Below are 18,887 nucleotides of genomic sequence, written 5' to 3' on the forward strand. Positions count from 1 at the left end.
GGATTAATCTACAGTGAAATTTTAGTTTGGAAAATCACAGCTGTAACTTCATTTTCTCTTGATCTCCTCTCCCTGAAGAGAGTTTAGCATGCTAGCTTTAACTAGATTTTTGATTATGTGAGGTACACGTTTACAGTCTGTTCCTGTTGGTGCATTATAGGCTCTGGCTGTGCAAGATGAGAAGCAGCTATGGAGTCTTTCCAACAGTCCATACTGCCTAAAGTTCAGCATTGCACTGACACTTAGGCTGCTTGTGACTGGCTTCAGGTGCAGGTAAAATGAATTCCTGTCTAGCTACAAAAGACCACATAGACATAGAGAAAGAAGAAAGACTTACTAGACTGTAGTGTTGAAGTATATGATGATCTTAGCTTTATTTGTTTATCTAGAGTCTGCATAAATACACTTACAATTTGCAAGAACATCTGTGGTGTTGTTGAATCAGACCAAAAGCATATCAGTCATTTTATAGGACAAGCTTATGCTTATAAAAGTGTTGTAAGAACATAACTATGCGGGGATATTTATTACCCTTGTTTATTGGGTAAGGATTTTTAGAGATTTTGGTTGTCTCAGTGTCTTTGTTTTAAATAGGCTTTGATTTTTTTGTTTTCTTTGCACATGCTGTCTCTTTTATATTTTTGCTATCCAGGACATCTGTGACAGTATGTTCTCCTTGAATAAGATTGTGTGAAAACCTGCTTCTCTTCTAGAACTTTTGGTTAGCTTAATAATTAAAAATATGTTGATGCTATGAGGTGGAGAAAGTTATACTTCTGTTATGTAAGGAAGGTAAATGAAGGGTGGTTAGTCTATGCCTTCCATAAGCAGTCCATAATGATGAACTGCTATCTTAATTCTTTCTTGTAATTTACTGATGATGGGTATTGGCTAGGTACCAACTGAAAATACTTGGTTTGAAGTCTGACGTAAGGATAGAGTAACTCCATGTTTGTGGTATTATTTATGAAATGTATGGAAAACAGAACTGTAACACAAGGAGAAAACTTAAGAGACATATTCCATACAACTGAATTAGTCTGACACAACAGCCTGAGTAGATGTTGAGGCAGATGCTTTAATTAGCTGTGAATGGTAATCTGCTGTGTGGTTGCTGAGTCAGTATGTATTTAAATCCAGATTAGTATTTTGTAGACTCTTTATCTTTACGTAAACATTGGCCAGAACAGCATATACAAGTTGAGTAATGTTTTTTTCTTTTTCACTGTAGTCTGTAGGTTTGCTAAACGTGGGACTGACCTAAAAAGTCCAGGTTAGATGTGTCACTTCAGTGCCTAGCATGCTGACAGTATTTATGCTCATGTTTCTCTTCAAAGAATTTGGTATCCATAAGTCCTTTACAACAATTTGTCAAACTTGTACCAAAAATATTGTGATTATTATAGCTTAAAGCAGTGATTTGAACAAGGAAACATGAAACAAATTGGAGATTAAAATAAATTAATGAGAGTCTTGATAGTCTGCTCAGTATATCTTATAATAACTGCATATTCCTACTAGTTCTGTCTGCTCTGAGCTGTTATTGTAAAACCCACTCTAGCTTCTGGCTGAGCAGCATGTGTATAGTCTGTGACAGCCCTTGGAGATGGAATGGGTTGAACAGAGTAGTCTATTCAGATAAATGCAGGGGGTTCATTCAAATGGAAATCATTCCTGGCACAGCTGATACAAAGTATGAGTAAAAGAGGAAGCAAAAAGGGAGCCACAGAGAACTGTGCTCCCAGCACCGGTAAATCATTAGAGCTTTGTTGATCACTATACATGTAAGTTACCCTACATTGTAGCAGCACCACCCAAAGTTATAAGAGTTAGTGGTGAGACATAGTCCTAGAGAGATTGCTTTAAATTAATTTGAAACCTGATTCTCATTTATGTGTATAAATAAACCATTAATGCAATTAGAGCTGCAAACTTTAAAGTGATTTTCATCTTCCTTAAAACCCCATAGATATTTTTCTATAGTACTGAAAACTGGATGAGTCTAGTTTAAATTGGTAGAGTGGGGAAAAAAATGTAGCTAGCCAGTATCAGCAAAAGCCTAGGAAATCTGGGGTTTTCTGAATTTTCCTGCGTCAGATATGCTTCCAGTAGGAGGAGTTGTCATCATATACTTACACTGTAAGAGTTACCAGACTTGTGCTTTCATTATTTAACTCATGAAATGCAATCACTTGTAGTTAGAATGTTAAATATCCATAAAGTTCACCTATATCTTACTTGGCTTGTAGTACTTACCGCTAATTGGTATCAATATAAATATGAAAGGAAGCTTGCAGCTTGTAGTACCTTACAAGCACACTTATGTCTGTCCTTGCATTTAAGGCAAAAATTGAATGCATTTCCTAGAGATTTGTGCATAGAATATTGTGATAACTTGAAAACTTTGGAATTTTAACTTATGTCTAATAGTCACAGTTAAGGGAAAAAAGTGAAATGAACTGCCAGGATGTCTTGAAAGCCCAAGAAAGAGGCAAGAAAAACTAAGTCTCCTATGTGCATAGTCTCAAGATTCTTTTGTTTATCCATATTGCAGCATAAAACAAATAATGATTTAAAAATATGGTGGTTTAGAAGTCCTAGTGGGACATACTTTCATTTGTGTTTTTTTAAATTCAATGTAACACACTGCTTGAATTGAACTGCTGTTTTTGATCTATTTGCCACTCAAGTGTTGCAAGACAGTTATATACTTGGTGGTACAATTTTGCTTTGTTTCTCATACTGTTTTCTAGTACTTCTCTCTTTTCATTAAATCGTGAAATAGAATTGAAGTAAAAAGTATGTTTTGGTGGTTTCTCAGTAATACAGCTTCTGCATAGACTCTTGTGGGATAAAGAGACGGAGACCTTAATCAAGCCTGTCCTTTCACTAAGAGAAGGGAACTGCTTTAGATGTATATCAACATGGTATGTTCAAAAGACTTTCAGATTGCTCTAGTGCAAAAGAAAAGAGATATTTAAACCTCTTGGGTATCGCAAACTGATACTGAAACTTTCCGTGAAGCTTTGTTATTTCTCTTGTCTAAGGACCTTGATCCTTCGACTGAATCAAACAGCTGCAGTGAGTGCTGGCACTCCCCTGCTGCCTTTCCCATCCTTTTGCTGTAGTTGTTTCCACAACACAGTTGGCAGAAATAAGAAAGCGTGTGCCTCACTTGTTTTATTTCACAGTCCAAGGTGCAATAAAAGGGTATATGTTTACATGCAGACTGTGATCTGGATGGCAGAGAAGTCCCTAACCTGTAGCAGAATTTAAAAGGAGATTTTATGTCTCAGATTTGCACTTTTGCTGTTCGACTGCTTCACCCTCATTGCTTCCTCCGTGCCAGCACAAGCTTTTCTGTGGTTGTACAGTGAAAGAAGTAAGAGACCTGATTTGACTTAACAACTGCTTCTATGGGTCATTTTCTCTGCCAGATCAAGTCTCTGATCCCCTTCACTGCACAATTAAGTGAATGCTAGAGCTGGCACAGCAAAGAAATCAGTGCAAGGAAGGAACAAGCATTTAAGTTAAGAAATACGTGTCTTAATCACTTGAGTTGGAGGCTAGTAATAGATGTAAACTGGCTTCAGCAGTGCTGCCACCAGACATGTAACAATTGCTGAAAGCAACTGAAGACTAATGGTTGTAGTCAAATGAATTTGAGAGAAAAGCAAAGCTCTGTTTAGATAAGTCTATTGGAATATGAATACATTTGTTCCCTATTACAGTTTTTTTCACATCTCTTTAAAGTATAATAGCTGAAGGCTTATAGAACTGTAAGAAAACAGTTCCTTTGCAATATTTTAAGTGTGCATTTGGTACAGACAAAGTTTGCTTTGTACATCACAAACATTGCCATGTTTGTGAACAATAAATCTCCAGTGTTGTGTGGGACAGTGCCAAGCCATCATTGCAGCACTAGCCTTTTTTGTGTTATGTTCTTATGCTTTCTTTTTCCCTTTCCACCCCTGATGCGTTCTGCATGCGGTTTGTACAAAGGTCATATATCCATTTATGACATTTTTTGAGGTAATTCTTCTACTACAAGATATTTTTTGACGAAAGTCTGGAGATGGAATCTGACTGTAGTAATTATTACATGATGAGTAGTTGTTGCTTATTATTTCTTTTCATGCAGAGTTAACCAAAACTTCAAGGCTTTGCATATTGTTCCTATCTGAAGGAAAAAAAAAATGGTGGTAGCTTACCTCTGATGTCTTCCAGTTCATATGCAATGTACCAAGTTCTTTTTCTGTGATTAGAAAAGGATTGACACAGTAGGGGAAACAGGTTTTTCAGTCATATTTTCCCACTCCTTTCAGCCACTCCTTTCAGGCCCAGGAAGTGCTTTCTCTGGACTGTCTATTGCACAGTGCCAGTGTTTGTTTGATCAGTGTCTGACACTTTGGTTCTGCTGATGGATTGCTTTCCAGGTATTTTTACTGCTTCTGTCTCTTGTCCTGTCTTGCAGATGCCCTTCCCTTTTGCTATAATTAAAGATGGAAATGGCTTTATAATACACTGGTTTTGATCAATGCATTACCAGCTTATAGCCTGATTAGATTAGGAGAACCATGCTAACTAGAAAATTTCTGTCTTTAGTTTAAGGCAGTAGACTAGGTCAAATTTCATAGTAACTGTGGCAGTTTACCATAACTATATTAAGGAATCTTGGAGAAGGTTACTTTTCTCACTACGATGTTATCACTGCCATAGAAGTGAAATCAACTCTGGATCATTGAGCAGTGTGTCTGACTTTCCCACTCTGCATTTAGTATTCCTTTTACAGAACAAGTGCTGAGATTTTTCCAAAATACACAATTTACTGTCTTAAACTGTATCACTGACAGTGTACTGTACAGAAACTGGCAAATTGTTTAAAGAAGGGAGAGAAGAAATAGAAACATGACCTGGGCTGTAAAATAATACATGTATTCAGATGGTAAAATCTGAGATGTGGCATCGCAAGCATCATGACCAGTATCAGCTTTTCTAGTTTTTCATTCTATCTTCTGCATTTAGAAACTTTCTGCCATTCAAATATGCGTTATAATTGAACATTCAAGATATACCTGTCTAAACTGCTTAGTTAAGCATGAATGGTTGTGATCAGCAAGGAGAGAAGATCTTTGGCCAGTGTCATTAGTTTGTGCTGCAGTACAGGACCTGAGGTGTATAGAATGTTGTATGGGAAAGTTAGCTTTATTGAGGTTGTAATTTAGAGAGTTTGCTGATTTCAGTGATGCCAGAGGAAAATCAAAGTACATGTGAAAATGAAAGTACATCTGAGTTCATCTGAAAACAAAACTGATGGGCCCTTGATTCAAGGGGCTAGTTAGGCTAGTTAGGCTAGTTAGGCTAGTTAGGCTAGTTAGGCTAGTTAGGCTAGTTAGGCTAGTATGCCAAGGTCAAGTGATAAAAATCCTTAAGAAAACTCTTATTCATGCAGGTGTTCAATAAATAATTTTTCCCTAAGAAATGGATGTCATAGCAGGAGGCTAGTCTTTATTTGGAAGTACAATACAAGCCAAGTTGGTGAAGTAGAAAAGGCACTACAAGAGAAATGACTTTACAGATGAGATGAAATTGCTGCTTCACCTGAGTAACTGGCTAGAACAGGATTACACCATGACACATGGCTTGCTGTTTGTCATTTATCTCCCTTCAGATGTAGGAACTAATTTTTCATTCCCAGGGAGGTCTGAAAAAAGAGCATAAATGGTTATCCCTGGAATACTTTCTGTTTCCACATAGTGATTTGGAGTTACTCAACCTTGGTGTCTTTGCAATACGTACGTATGCGTTTCAGAAATGACATTGAAGCTAATTTGGCAAAACCGTAGCTGAATTAAGAGTCCAGCTTGTGTCTGGAGTATAACAAGCCAACATCAGCAGCAGAATCTTTTGATAGTTCTGGGATACTGTGATAAAAGAAAGAAGAAAACCAGTGAATTATCAGTAAAGCATTGCAGTGTGAACACTGGATTTAAAAGCTGCATATTGAAAAACCTTTCTCTATGATTTTCCTTCAAATATTCCCCAATATGTATGACTGCAACTGTGAGCAAGTTTTTAGGATAATATGGAAAACCAAGTTCAGCCCACTAGCTTAGAAGTGCCACTATAGGAACCTCCCATTATTATCCATTTGCTAACTTTCTGGGAGCTATTTCATTTAACAAAAGCCTCTGAACAGCTGGTGTTCAGAAACAGAACTGTACAAAACCAAGGTTGGGTTTGCATTGTCTATTTTGGTGTAAGAAAACACCCTGAAATTGTATAAATAAGTGGATAGTACTGCAAGACTTTCTGCATAAGGATTTCAGAATGCCATAACTTCACTCTTCAGCTTGTTAAGTAGTAACAGAAGAAAAAGTCTTACAGAATGAATAGAAGCAAGTCATGGAGCAGCCCTGGGTTTATCCCTGACTAAGCCGATGATGGTCTCTTTATTCCAGGAAACCTGAGATTTACAGGAAGTGAGTTTTTAGAATGGGTAAATAGAACATAGGTCTTATAATGCCTTCCAATACATCTGCTATCTTGTTTCAGTCATTCTTCTGGAAAGACAAGATCCTCTTTTCCTAGTGGGTGAAAAAAATATATGCCCAACATATGCCACACACTTTGCTGATGTGTTTATAATTGTGCTTTGATGAAAAAAAAAATGTTGGCATTACATCCCCTAAGCAACAGTTAATCCTATTTTCAGAAAAAAAAGTAAGTAGTGTAAAAGTAGAATAATAATAGGAAACTCCTTCTGCCTAAACCTAGTTCTCATAATTATATATATTTATATACATATATAGGAGGAGTCTTCTACAACTTATTTTGTAATTCCACTCTACTTTTAACCTTGATCAGGCTTTCAGTATGTCTTATGTCCTGACCACTAGTTTGTACCCTACATCTAATTAACAATGTAATATTGGTTAAATAAGAGATGCTTGAGTTAATGTTTCTGTTACCTTTCTTCACCAAAACTACCATTATCAGAAGGGTCAGTTATTTTGTGGGAGAAAAGAGATTGTTTTTTATCCCCCTTCACATGTAGGAACAAATTTTTCATTCAAACAGTAGTGAAAAATCTAGACAAGCATCAACAAAGACTTAATAGCACATGAAAGTATGCCAGAAAATAATCCCATTCAGAGGTGTAAGTGCAGTACACTTGAAAACACTGCATCTTGTATCTCTTAGTATCCTGTCAAATAAGGTTAACTAATTTTCTGCTTGCACATGAATTATGGGTGATTTTGGGGGTGGTGTTCATTTGGTATAAATTAATAACAAAGCAAATGCAGCTGGCCAAGTAAGACAAGTAAGATTAGATAGCCACTGTTTATCAGTATCACTTAAAGAGAATGTTGCTCTGTGGAAATTCTGGGATTCCTTTCATGCTTAGTGCAGAATTTATCTTTGTTCTGGAATGGTAATTATGGTGACTCTCTACCAGTTCTTGTAGATATCGTTTAGAAGCCAAGGCAACCTGAATTGTCAAATTTATATTTTTAAAAATATTATTCTTTTCAAAGTTGTTAAACAGTTTTGAAAGCAAGTTCTTTCTTTGACAACAAAACTGAAGTCTGTGACTAAATTAAAAGAGTATGAACCAGAGAGAGCTATCTGTCTATGGTTTTACTAACATCCTAACCAACTAACTGTGTTTTCTTTTTATCTCTCTGAAAATCATATGCCTTTCATGCTGACCAACTTGCAATCTGAAAGTACCTGTTTAAAGCAAGCCAATAAATGAAAGATTTCAGTGGCTGAGTTTGTCCTCACCTCACATAAGAATGTTCTCTGTGGTTTTAACATTCCTTAGAGAAATTCTTTTGCTGTGTGTCCACTTAATGTTGAGATTTTCTGGTCAATGTAATTACACAAGATGTTCTTAGTTACTATACTACCAGCATTCTTTAGATATATGCTTGTCATCCCCAGCCTGCAATATTTTCACAATGATAAAAACACTGTAATGAAGCAAGTAATATAACAGAGTATTCCAGTGAATGATAGAGGGATTTCACCATGTGATTTGTGAATTAGCAGGTTTATTCTTTAATAGCTCATTAAATGATAAATTCCAGGATCACATCTTATGCAATATAGTGTTGTATGAGTACCTGAAGTGTAGCTATTTTGACTTGCTTTCTAGGTTGGACATTGAAGAAGTTCACAGTGGCTTCCAAAAAGGTGTCTGGTACAAAACATTGTGTATTTTAGAGTACTTGTTCTAATTTAAATGCTTTTAAATTACATCTAGGAATGTATCATATTTCAATACAGTACTGCTACTGTGGCCTGCCTTTCTGCAGGACAGTATTTTGGGGGTTGCAGTGTGTAGTGTAAAAAAAAAAATAGAAGCTTCAGCACTTCAGAATAGTGTTCCAAGAACTCTAAAAATGCTAAATAGCTTTCTCTGTCTGACATAAAGCAACACTGGCTCTTTGCAGACCGTAACATGTCAGCCTTTGCGCAGCTTCTTATCATGTGCTCAGAGTAGAAAGATGTGTTGGAACAAGTGATCTGTGGCTGGAAAGCCATCATTCCAGTTGGTTTATAGAGAGCTAATGAGTAAGTACTTCTTCTGAAGCATAGAGGACAGGCAAATCTTTTAAAAAAAAAAACAAACAAAACAAAAACAAAACACAAAACTAAAACCCAAAAATCAAAAAAGTACAATTAAAGACCCTACGTGCCCGAACATGAGCATTTGCTGCTTCTGGCACATAAACCTGGCCTTAAGGAAGCAATGAGGATATACAAACTGCATCATGATGGAGACCAAACTGCAAATATCCTGCAGTTGGTTTTTGTGCAGAAATACTTCATGACAGGTTGACTTGAGTTACGGCCATACCTTGGACAAATACCACAGAATCTTTTGCATTTTGATTATCATACAGAATATGCAGTTTCATTTGCTTCCTTCCTGTTCCCACAGATAACGCTGCTCCTTTTGCTATTCCTCTTCATTTTATACATGGTCATGTGTTACGTATGTAAGAAGAATGGCATTATCACTGAATTAGCATATTGAGGAATTTTCTCTTGGAATACAAAGCCTGAGTATTTTAAAATTATTACAACTATATTAAATGATTCATCTTCTAAAAGATTAATTCAGCTGTGACAGCTACACAAAATACAGTCTTCACCATTCCCTGTTTGTGTGAGGATCACAATGAAACAATGAGTTAAATGTAGTAGCCTTAATGCATGGATAACTGCCTATTGCCAAGCAGCCAAGAAAGTATTAATCTCTTTAGTCATAATGGTAGAACTTCTGTGCTATTAACTGCTTTATGAGTAGTTCTGTCATTCATCATTCCTAAGCAATAGTATTAGTAATGATGTTTTATTTTTGTTTTTCAGAGTCAAAGGCATTGTGCAGTGAGGGAATAGATAATGAAGTATCTACCCATTACTAACTGGCTGAGCCAGCTTCATCTTGCAGAATATTGCATGCTTTTTGAACAATATGATGGCATAGAGGTAAGAAATAGCTTTTTCAATAAAATTCTTGAGAAAATGTCAAGCAAAATGATTTAATGAAAGTGATTAATGTTCCATACTATGATGTTGGAGAAAAAAACCTAAAGGATGATAGTTTGTGTTTGTCTTAGGGAAGGGGGAAATAAAACGAATGCCTTTTGTAGCTGTATACTAAGACTCCCAGATAAATAGAGGTTTATTGGAGAGCTAGGCAAAATGAACATTGTACTGTTTCTAGTGCTGCTTGCCCTGTGTTAGTTGTGGCTGTCTCAGGTATGGTAGCAAATGTATATGTTCACAAAAATAAGAACATATAAATAACTTTTGTTCTGTAAAAGTTAACGAAGTTTCTTTTGTAAATTACAGTATTAGATAAAACGTACACTTTTGTGCCAATTGCTATATGACATTGTTTCTAGATAAATGGGTACTACGTGGCTTAATAATCTCTACTGAGCAAATACCATGTTACAGAAGAGCCTTGCATCAGTCCATCTTGAAGATCCCTAGAAATTTATACAGAAATTCTTAGGAAGCCCTTTTCCCATAGGTCTTTCTTGATCAAAATTTCCTTTTATTGTCCATTTTGTATTGTCAGTTTTTATCATCCATATACAAAATTATTGAACTTACATACTATATCATCAATTAAATGCTGCTTTGACCTATTTTAGTTCAGTCTCACTGTATTTCCAATTCAGAACATTTGTGTACAAAAAAAAACCCCACAACAAACCCACAACTGAATATTCTTATCAAGTCAAAAGATCTTTGGATTCACTTTTAAGCAATTTGTTTTACAGATTTGTTCTTGTCAATAATCCAATTTTCATGAAGTAGCACTGAAGTGTATTTAAAATTTATTTCAGTGTCACATCCGTGCTGCTGGTGTACCAGAGTTCTTAGTGTCATGGTCGTCTCATAATCCAAGCAAAATAAAAACAGAGATTTTAAAGTATAAGTAGAATTTGTCACAACTAGGAAAAAGACAACATTTTCTTCTTTGCCAAATGATCCCAGTCAGTAAGAGAGAAGCATGTTGGAAAACATTGTTTTGTCATTCACACTCATTGTAAGACAGAAGACACAGAATAGACCGTAATATAGAACCCTGGGACAGCTGTTTTGACAATCAACAAACACCAAAAAGCCTGCAGCAAAGACAGCTTACAGTTTACAAAGCCTGAATGCTGCCTTGAATAGTTGTTGCTGAAGTGCAAAACTTAAAAATAGGCTTAGAGCATCACTCTGGATACAGTGGACTTTTTTGAAGTTCAAGGCCATGAGTCAGCCTTTCATTTCTGCAATATCTGTAGATTACAAGCATTATATCATTTCTTAGTTCCTCAGCCAAACTGAATACTTTCCTAACCCAAAACTTTAATTTGAGAAAACATCTAACTTAACCTGATTTCACATACTTACTAACCTGCTTAATACAAAGACATATGCTGAAGAACCAAGCTTCTAAGTTCTTGAAAGTCTGAGTAGTTTTCTTTGATGTCTTCTACTTTAAAAATAATTACTAATAACTATTTACACTGGGGTTTTTATCTCTGCAGTAGCAGGTATGATTATATCAATTTTTTTGAGGACAGTGATGTACAGTCTCTTGAATTAAATTGTTCTTAGGTAAGTAGTAAATACATGGCAGTAGAAGACAAGAGTTCTTGGGTTGCATTCAACTGCTCTAGCCAGTTCTTAAGGCAGACCATAAGATGCTTATGTACTTGAACGAAGAAAAAAAAATTTGATGGCAGGAAGCTTCTCCCTGACGAAACTTCCACACATTAGTGTTGTTTGCTGCAAAATGCAGCAAGCTCTTTAAAGCTACTGAAAAAGCCCCAACCCAAATATGTCCATAAAAGCTCACACTCTCTTACCCTGAACATATTCAGTACCAGGGTTAACACCAACCCTTTTTGTGTTCCTCCTTACAAGCTTTTTTCTAAAGTTTGAAGAACAGGCAGACTGCATTTCTGTTTCTTTGTATGTGTACCCCTTTTTTCTTAGAGGATGGTTTTGTGGTTTTGGAGGGGGGGTGCTGAGCTCTTTTGAGGAAAGCAGAGGGAGCCTCTGTCAATCTTGAAAAGCTGAGAAATCTTTTCTACTCAAATGTGAATGCATCATTAGAACCAATTTTTTGCTTTTGGGTAAACCTTAAAAGTGATAAAGTAAGAATAATAATCAATTTCTTTCTTTCATCTCATTAGATACATATGAGGCATCATTTGAGAAAAACTTAATAGGGTGTTTTCAGGGACAGTTATATTTCCCAAACAGCTTTTGAAACAGTTATAGCAAATGACATAAAAAAAATAGAGGCTTTCAGCAGTTGGAGGTCTACTCAGTCTAAATCAAAGAATTACAGGCTTTTGCAGTGGTTTTAGTTTGCAAGAGAGAATCAAAAGTTACCATTTAAAAAACAGTGGCTCACTTAGAGTAGGAATTCTCTGTCAATTGTCTTATTTACATAGTGAAACAATGTGATTTTTGTTTTTTTTTAGGATCCTAGGCCTTACTTGTCAAATCTCCATTAAGAATAGGTCAGTTTTAGTAATATAACTTGCCAGTAACAAAAGGGTTTATCCCTATGGGTTTATCCCTATCTGATTTACAGTGAAAATGCAGAACCATAAAAATGAAAAGAAATACATTTGATCATAAATTTTCTGCTTTGGATGTGTTTTCTTTTGCTCTAAAAGGTGTCATCCTCAAATGAAATGTTGTATGTACCTGTAAATCAACAAAAATTTTGTACTGATTTCTAAATAATGCATTGCGCTTATTTTGAAAATTGAGTAGTGATGTTGTGGCAGGAAACAGGGATAAAAAGAGAACAGTTAGATTTCATTACCCAAATGCATTACCTGGAAATTCATGTTCTTCCAAACAGCGTCACAACCCATGTTATCTATTAATTACAGTGAATATCCTTTTGATGATATAAACCTTTCAAATATTATTATGCCACTCAGTTCACTCTGAGATTTATCTTTCTTCATTAGCTTAAGTGCAGTTGGCATGCTAGCACTTTTTACAAATTATTATGCAAAGGAATAATAACTTTTAGAATCTCTCCATCTATCTTGACCACTTTTGAGAAAAGAAACAGACAATGAATTAATGCTTTAAAAGAAAAGTTCTTTGTTATTTCAATGACAAGGCTTTTTACGACAAAATGGCTTCATGTAACGCATAAATATACTTACATTTGCTGTTACACAGCTTACAGTATCAAAAACAGCAAACCTGTCTGAAAGAAATTAGAATTATCCTGGACTAGTAGGTATAGTATGTTGCTTACTCTGGCATTTGCTACGGGACTTACTCCATCTTACAGAAGCTGATCTTAGAAAAATGAGAGTTGAGAACCAAGTCCACCTAACACACATCATTTCCAATATACTACTGATTCAGGATGTAGAAAGAAAGGTAAGATTTCCATGTCATCTCTTGATGACTGAGAGGATGATTTAAGGCAAATATTCCTGTCACAAAGAGGTGATAAACGAATACTCTGATTCAGCACAAGATACTGTCTAAGATACTAAGATTCCTCACTGGAGTGAGGGATATAGGTCACAGGGGTACTTTATGCAGACAATAAGAGGAATAGCTAAACATTAAACTGCTGTCAAGGTTCTAAAAAATTATATAACCTGTATGCTTAGAAAGATACAATGATGTTATCAGACCAGGTGATGGAAGACTGTGTCACAAATGTCTTCATCACTTGGCCAGATCATATCAAAAGGGCTAAACCAAGCTATTTTGTGTACATGCCACCTCGTCGCTAGGTGATGAGGTATGGAGAGAGGAAGAGTGCTTACACAAGTAATCCTGGCCCTCTTTTTCCATCTGGGATTTTGCTATGAATTAACACTTGATCACTAAATCTTTTGTTGCTTTTATGATGTTTTTATTAGTTCAGTATCACAATTCAACTCAAGTGCATAAGAATTGGAAGAAGGTGTGTAAGAGTGGAAGGATATAGTGAGACATTATTCAACTGTGACTTCCTGTACAGGATATTTTGAGAATAGATAACAAGATAGGAATATTATGCAGTCTGCCCAGTAATACTAAAGATCATTGTCTAAGGCTTTTACAAGTTCTGTGTGAAGCAATGATTTACATGGCTAGCATTCCTGCTTTTACCCTCTCTTGCTTTTACCCTCTCTTGATCAAGCTAAAAAGAATTTTGGAGCATATGTAAAAATCAAATATTCCTAAAATGTGTTTAGATACTTGTCACTTTACAGAAGAAACTAGAGCTGTTTGCATACAAGTGGATTAGTGTATTGTCTCAATATTTTCTTAGGAGTTCAAAATTGGCTTAATAATTATGTAACTTCTACAATTCATTGGTTTAACTCTTAAAATATTACTATAAATATGACAGGTTTTGTAACTGCTTCTGTGAACAGCTTATGAAATTATTCAAGTTGATTACTGCAGTGAAACTACAGGTACTGCAATTAGAATAGATTTTCATGTGGCTTTAAGACTGCATTTTGGAACCTTTTCAGGTACTGGAGTAAGGAACATAATACAGTTCTCAATGTAATATTCTGTTCAGAGCAAAGGACTGTTCACTATGATGACTTACAGAGATGTGTAACATTTGAATCAACTCATTGGAATGTTCCTAATGCTGTTAATATAGCTACAACTCGTGATTATTCAACTTCAGCTATATTGAGATAAACCTAATCTTGCTGTGCTGTCGATTTCAGTGAATTTGAATTGAACATTTTATCTCCAAACTATATGTGGTTTTTGACCTCTGGACATGTGTCTTGCAGGGTGACAGAATGATACCGTTTGTTTTTTTGGAGTTGGGTTTTTCTTTTTTTTTGTCAGGAAGGTGTTAGAATTCTTCAAGCTAAGTTCTAGTAGCAGTAGTGCTGGTTCATATTTTTATAGGCATTTATCTTGGTGAGCAACATTTTTATTCATTCTGGTTTTGGCTAATGAAAATAAGTATGTAACTGAATTATGTGCTTGGAAAAATAGGGCTAAATTGATCTTCCAGTTGTTCTGTTTACACCACAATATTTACATCCTAGATAGCTTTGCCTATTGTATTAAAGATTTTGTGGGAAGGCTGCAAACCAGATCAATTCAGTCAGCCATACATGAGTGCAGACTGCTTTGTTTTCACAGCAGGGGCTAATGGTTGTTATCTAGTCTCCAGCCTATTATGACATGGTTTTGTTTTGTGTCTGTCTTTAACAAGAGTGCTATGTCTAGGAGCAAAGTGCCTAACCAGTTATACTGAAATGCTTTTTTTCCAGCACTAAACCTTACTGAAGTCACACATTAGAAAAAAAATAAATCTTTATAATCTTCAGTTCTATTAAATTGATACTAATGGCCTACTAATGTATTTAGCAGCACAGAGCAAAGGTTATGCTATCAGTTTACTGTTATCTTGAGCTTCAAACAGCAGTATCACATTTGTTGCTGGTTCAACAGTTTCCAGACAGTGCTTGATGTGATAAGTTCCTTTAATACGTAAGCATTTTCACAAGGTTAATTTCATAGGACTGAGAATTTCACTTAACAGTGAAGTTTTGGGGAATTTTGTAAAAACATTTTCTGTTTTCTGAAATGTTATCTGGTTCTGGAACTACTTGTACAGAAAGTGTCTTGGTACACTATGATTTGGATTCACCCCATCTAACTCTAGCTACTCAGGCTGTGCTTCCACTGTAATTAGTATTAAGATCTGTGCATTGACATAATGCCCAGCGACACATTTGACCTGGATCAAATATGTGCACATGATCACCTATCTGTTGAATTAGGCAGAGTACACAATACAAAGTTCACTACCTTTATGCTTTTACGCTATCTTTCTGCCAGCCAATGGTAGGGAAGTTATTAGAATAACTGGTTTGACATAAGCAGCCTTAGCTAATAGGTGGAAAAATAACCATTTGAGATCATTAAAACACTTAACTCCAGCAGAAATAATTTTGCAGTGCATCAATGCTCTGAATAATGGGACTCTGACTTTTCTGATCAGAATCAGAAAACCGAAAGGCTGCTGTTCCACTGAATCTTAATCTTAGTTGAAGCTGGGGTTCCAAAATGTCAGCCTGTGCCTTCAACTTTCCATTAACTGCTTTTGCTCCATCTCTGTATTTTCCCTTTTGTTGTCAGTAAAGCTATCCTGCACCTGCATGGTGAACCCAGATATTTATCTGTCTGAAAAACAGTGTTTTTTTCCCCTTCATGTTCATCCAGATCAAGTCCTTATGCCAGTTCATTGTTTAACTGCACAAACACTTGTACGAGTGGCCAAGGAAGAGACAGCAGAGGTTAGGCCTGGTGGCTGAAACAGCCCTACTGCCTAAAGTGAAACTACAGCTAAAGGTTTTCTGTGAAAAGGCAAGTCACTCTCTGCTCCCTTCTGGATATTAGAAAGAGACAGATTAATTCAGCAGATAATTCAGTCCACTTTCAGTTTGAATTACCTTATGTAGGTGCTTTTATTTTTTGTTTATTGTGGAGATATCCCCAGATGGTTGACTTCCTGGCACATCACTCAGGAATGCTGACAGTTGGTGGAGTTATATTAGACCTAAAAGCTACATCTGCAGTTGGCTTGGAATACTTCATCTCTTATTTTGAGTGCAGTCCTCGAATTTCAAGGAAGCATTTGTTTCCTTTTCTCTAAATCCAGATCTCAGAATTTGCTTAGGGCTTTATCACTGTCTTTCATTTCCTTGCAAATCAAAGTACACAAGTGGAAAAATGTTTACAAATCCTGCAAACTTTCTTCAAAAGTACAAAATTGTTACCAGTTCACAACACCTACCACTGTTTCATGAACAAAAGACAACATGGCTGTGTACTCAAGCTGATAGCTGCTCAGATACTGGATCAGGTAATGGCAGAGTAGATGTAAAATAGGTAAGAGCACACCAACCCATAGTGATGGTTTACCAGAATGCTTTCTCATCCTCTATGCATTTAATCTGACAAAAATGAAGTTTCAAAAAAGCATGAATGTGAAGAGCCATAAATACTCTTTCCACAGTCCTTTTGCCTGTAACTTGACTTACCTTTAGGTGTGCACTGCAGCACGTTTTGGATCTTGGTGTACTGCCATCTAGGCCAGTATCCATTCATAGCATGCTGTGACTCCTTTAAGATGTACCTTTTGTCTTGTGTTCCAGAGAAATTGTAGAGTCAGAGGGTGGGGCCTGCATCTTGCATGGGCTTGTTCCAATATGGAATGAAGACACATCCAAAATTTGGGTACTAAGCCACCCCTAAGTAAAGCAAAATATGGGCTGCGTTCTATCTGTGTGTATAGGAATGTTCTCAGCAGCTATCTAGCACCTTTTTATAGTCTTAGAAATGTTTGTTTGGCATGACAGAGAAGCCAGGAAATAACATATCCTCTTCTAGAAGTGACTTCTGCTGGTATGAGAGAAACTGATGACAAATCAGGTGTAATCTGATTCCTGTATTCCCAGAGTATGAGGCATAGCACTCTACCTGTAAAATCAGTAGTTCAAGACAGGCATCCTGAAAACACAACCCAGCACTTAAAGTATAGCTTTAAGTATATACTTTAACTTAAAGTATAGCAGGAAGGAACCATAGTTCTCTCAGTATCCTCTAACACAACTAAACCAGGGTTTGAAGCTGTGAGAGACTGAAACAGAGTAATGTTTAATTGTGTTACCATATTACACTGCAATCTTTAGGAGTGTGGTTTTATTGTTATTTCTTATGACCTATAATGAAAGAATAAATTGTGCTTCAGATATGTTAAGGAATCCCACCTTGATATGACCAGCTCCTTCAGTACAGTAGAAAAGTTGCCCATACAGAGGGTAATGTAAATATATAAATGCAAGTGTCTATTTTGAGACTATAAAAAACCCCAACACCTTGGATATTGGCAGACACACTAGATATTTCTTGGTTCCTTTATAACAGTGAATTTAAATATAAAATTATTTTGGAAAGCTTTGATCATTTGACTGTTGCAATGTTCGTGTATGTTAAGTATTTATGATATGCCTTTCTGTACATCATTGGTTGAGTTATGAATGGAAAGACACAGGAAGCTAAGTGACAAGGATCGTTTTTTATGGAATGTTCTACAGGTTAGAAACTTGTTTTTCTAGCACCTTATTTTACTGAGCTGAATTCTGATTAATACCATTTTTATGGCTTAATTAATTTCATTAACATCTTTATCAACATTTTAAAGTGTTTTCCTTCGGGAGGCTACAGGTAGGAAGACTCTTTCCTTTATGTCTTGTATGGGTTTTCTTATACAGAAGATTGAAGTTTTAATAATATATTTATTTAAATATTTTTATGATTTTATTTGGCATACAAAGACAACAGCTTTAATGGATTTAAATAAAACATATGCATTGACATAATATAATGATTGATATAACATAATAGCATAATTGGTATTGATATAATTCTAAGGCCAGGTTGAACAGAGCCTTGGGCAACATGGTCTAGTGTGAGGAGTCCCTGTCCATGGCAGGGAGTTGGAACTAGATGACCTCAAGTTTCTTTCCAACCCAAGACATTCTATGATTCTGTTGTGGGTGAATATAAAATAATATGCAAAACTGGAATTAGATTAAATGTAGTTAATATTCCATAACTTCCTCCTTTTGTGGGGGAAAGATTTTGCATTTTAATTCTTAAATAACTGTTTCTGATATGCTGTATCTCTTGCCCTGCTGCAGTAAATATGAAATGCTTTCTTGCCATGTTGGTTTTCTTGTCATTCATTATATAGAAGACCTAAGATGTATGCTATTAAGAAGGAAGATGACCAACCAGTGCAGATCCTTGCTTGTGCTTGGGATATATACATAGCAAATTGGGATTATACAGAGAACTCCATATTCAAAGAAGGTGTAAAATAGCGAAGGGCTTTTCACATGGGTTTTTATTACATGCTCAAGATAATTAGCATAAAGCCATAACTGGTTTTGCCTTGTAAACCCCAAATATCTTGTCTGATGTGCTCAGATTTTTACTCATGCTGGTTTGTGATGCTTCTCTTTGAAACATTACAAACATAACCGAAGTGCTTTGCAGCAGTGGTGTATAGTGACAACCTGGCAGATTCCAGACTCATGCTGAAGTATTCTGGTAGCTTTGCGAACAAATGAAGAGGAGGCTGTTTTGAACATTTCATTTGTATAATAGAGGTGATATTGCTACCTGTGGGGTCTGTTTTGCTCTTACTGAGATACACAAGGATATGAAGGTTTTGCCATTTTTCTTTGGGGAATTCACAAATGTAGATTCTGTTATAAACATACACCTCTCTACCATTTAACTTGTTGAAAGTTCCAACTTCATTTATTGCTGCTTTCTGGCCTTCT

The 18,887-nt window shown here is 36.0% G+C and overlaps 1 protein-coding gene across 1 annotated transcript in view; it reads left to right on the plus strand.

The window, feature by feature from the left end:
* The window catches only part of BCAR3 (BCAR3 adaptor protein, NSP family member), a 91,652-nt gene that overhangs the window by 9,263 nt on the left and 63,502 nt on the right, over positions 1-18,887 (plus strand). The window contains exon 2 of the mRNA XM_031053431.2: positions 9,382-9,501. The gene's annotated coding sequence lies outside the window, so the exon portion shown is untranslated. The remainder of the gene's footprint in view (positions 1-9,381; positions 9,502-18,887) is intronic.

The sequence above is a fragment of the Melopsittacus undulatus genome, chromosome 6 (assembly GCF_012275295.1).
Source record: "Melopsittacus undulatus isolate bMelUnd1 chromosome 6, bMelUnd1.mat.Z, whole genome shotgun sequence".
NCBI lineage: Eukaryota > Metazoa > Chordata > Aves > Psittaciformes > Psittaculidae > Melopsittacus > Melopsittacus undulatus.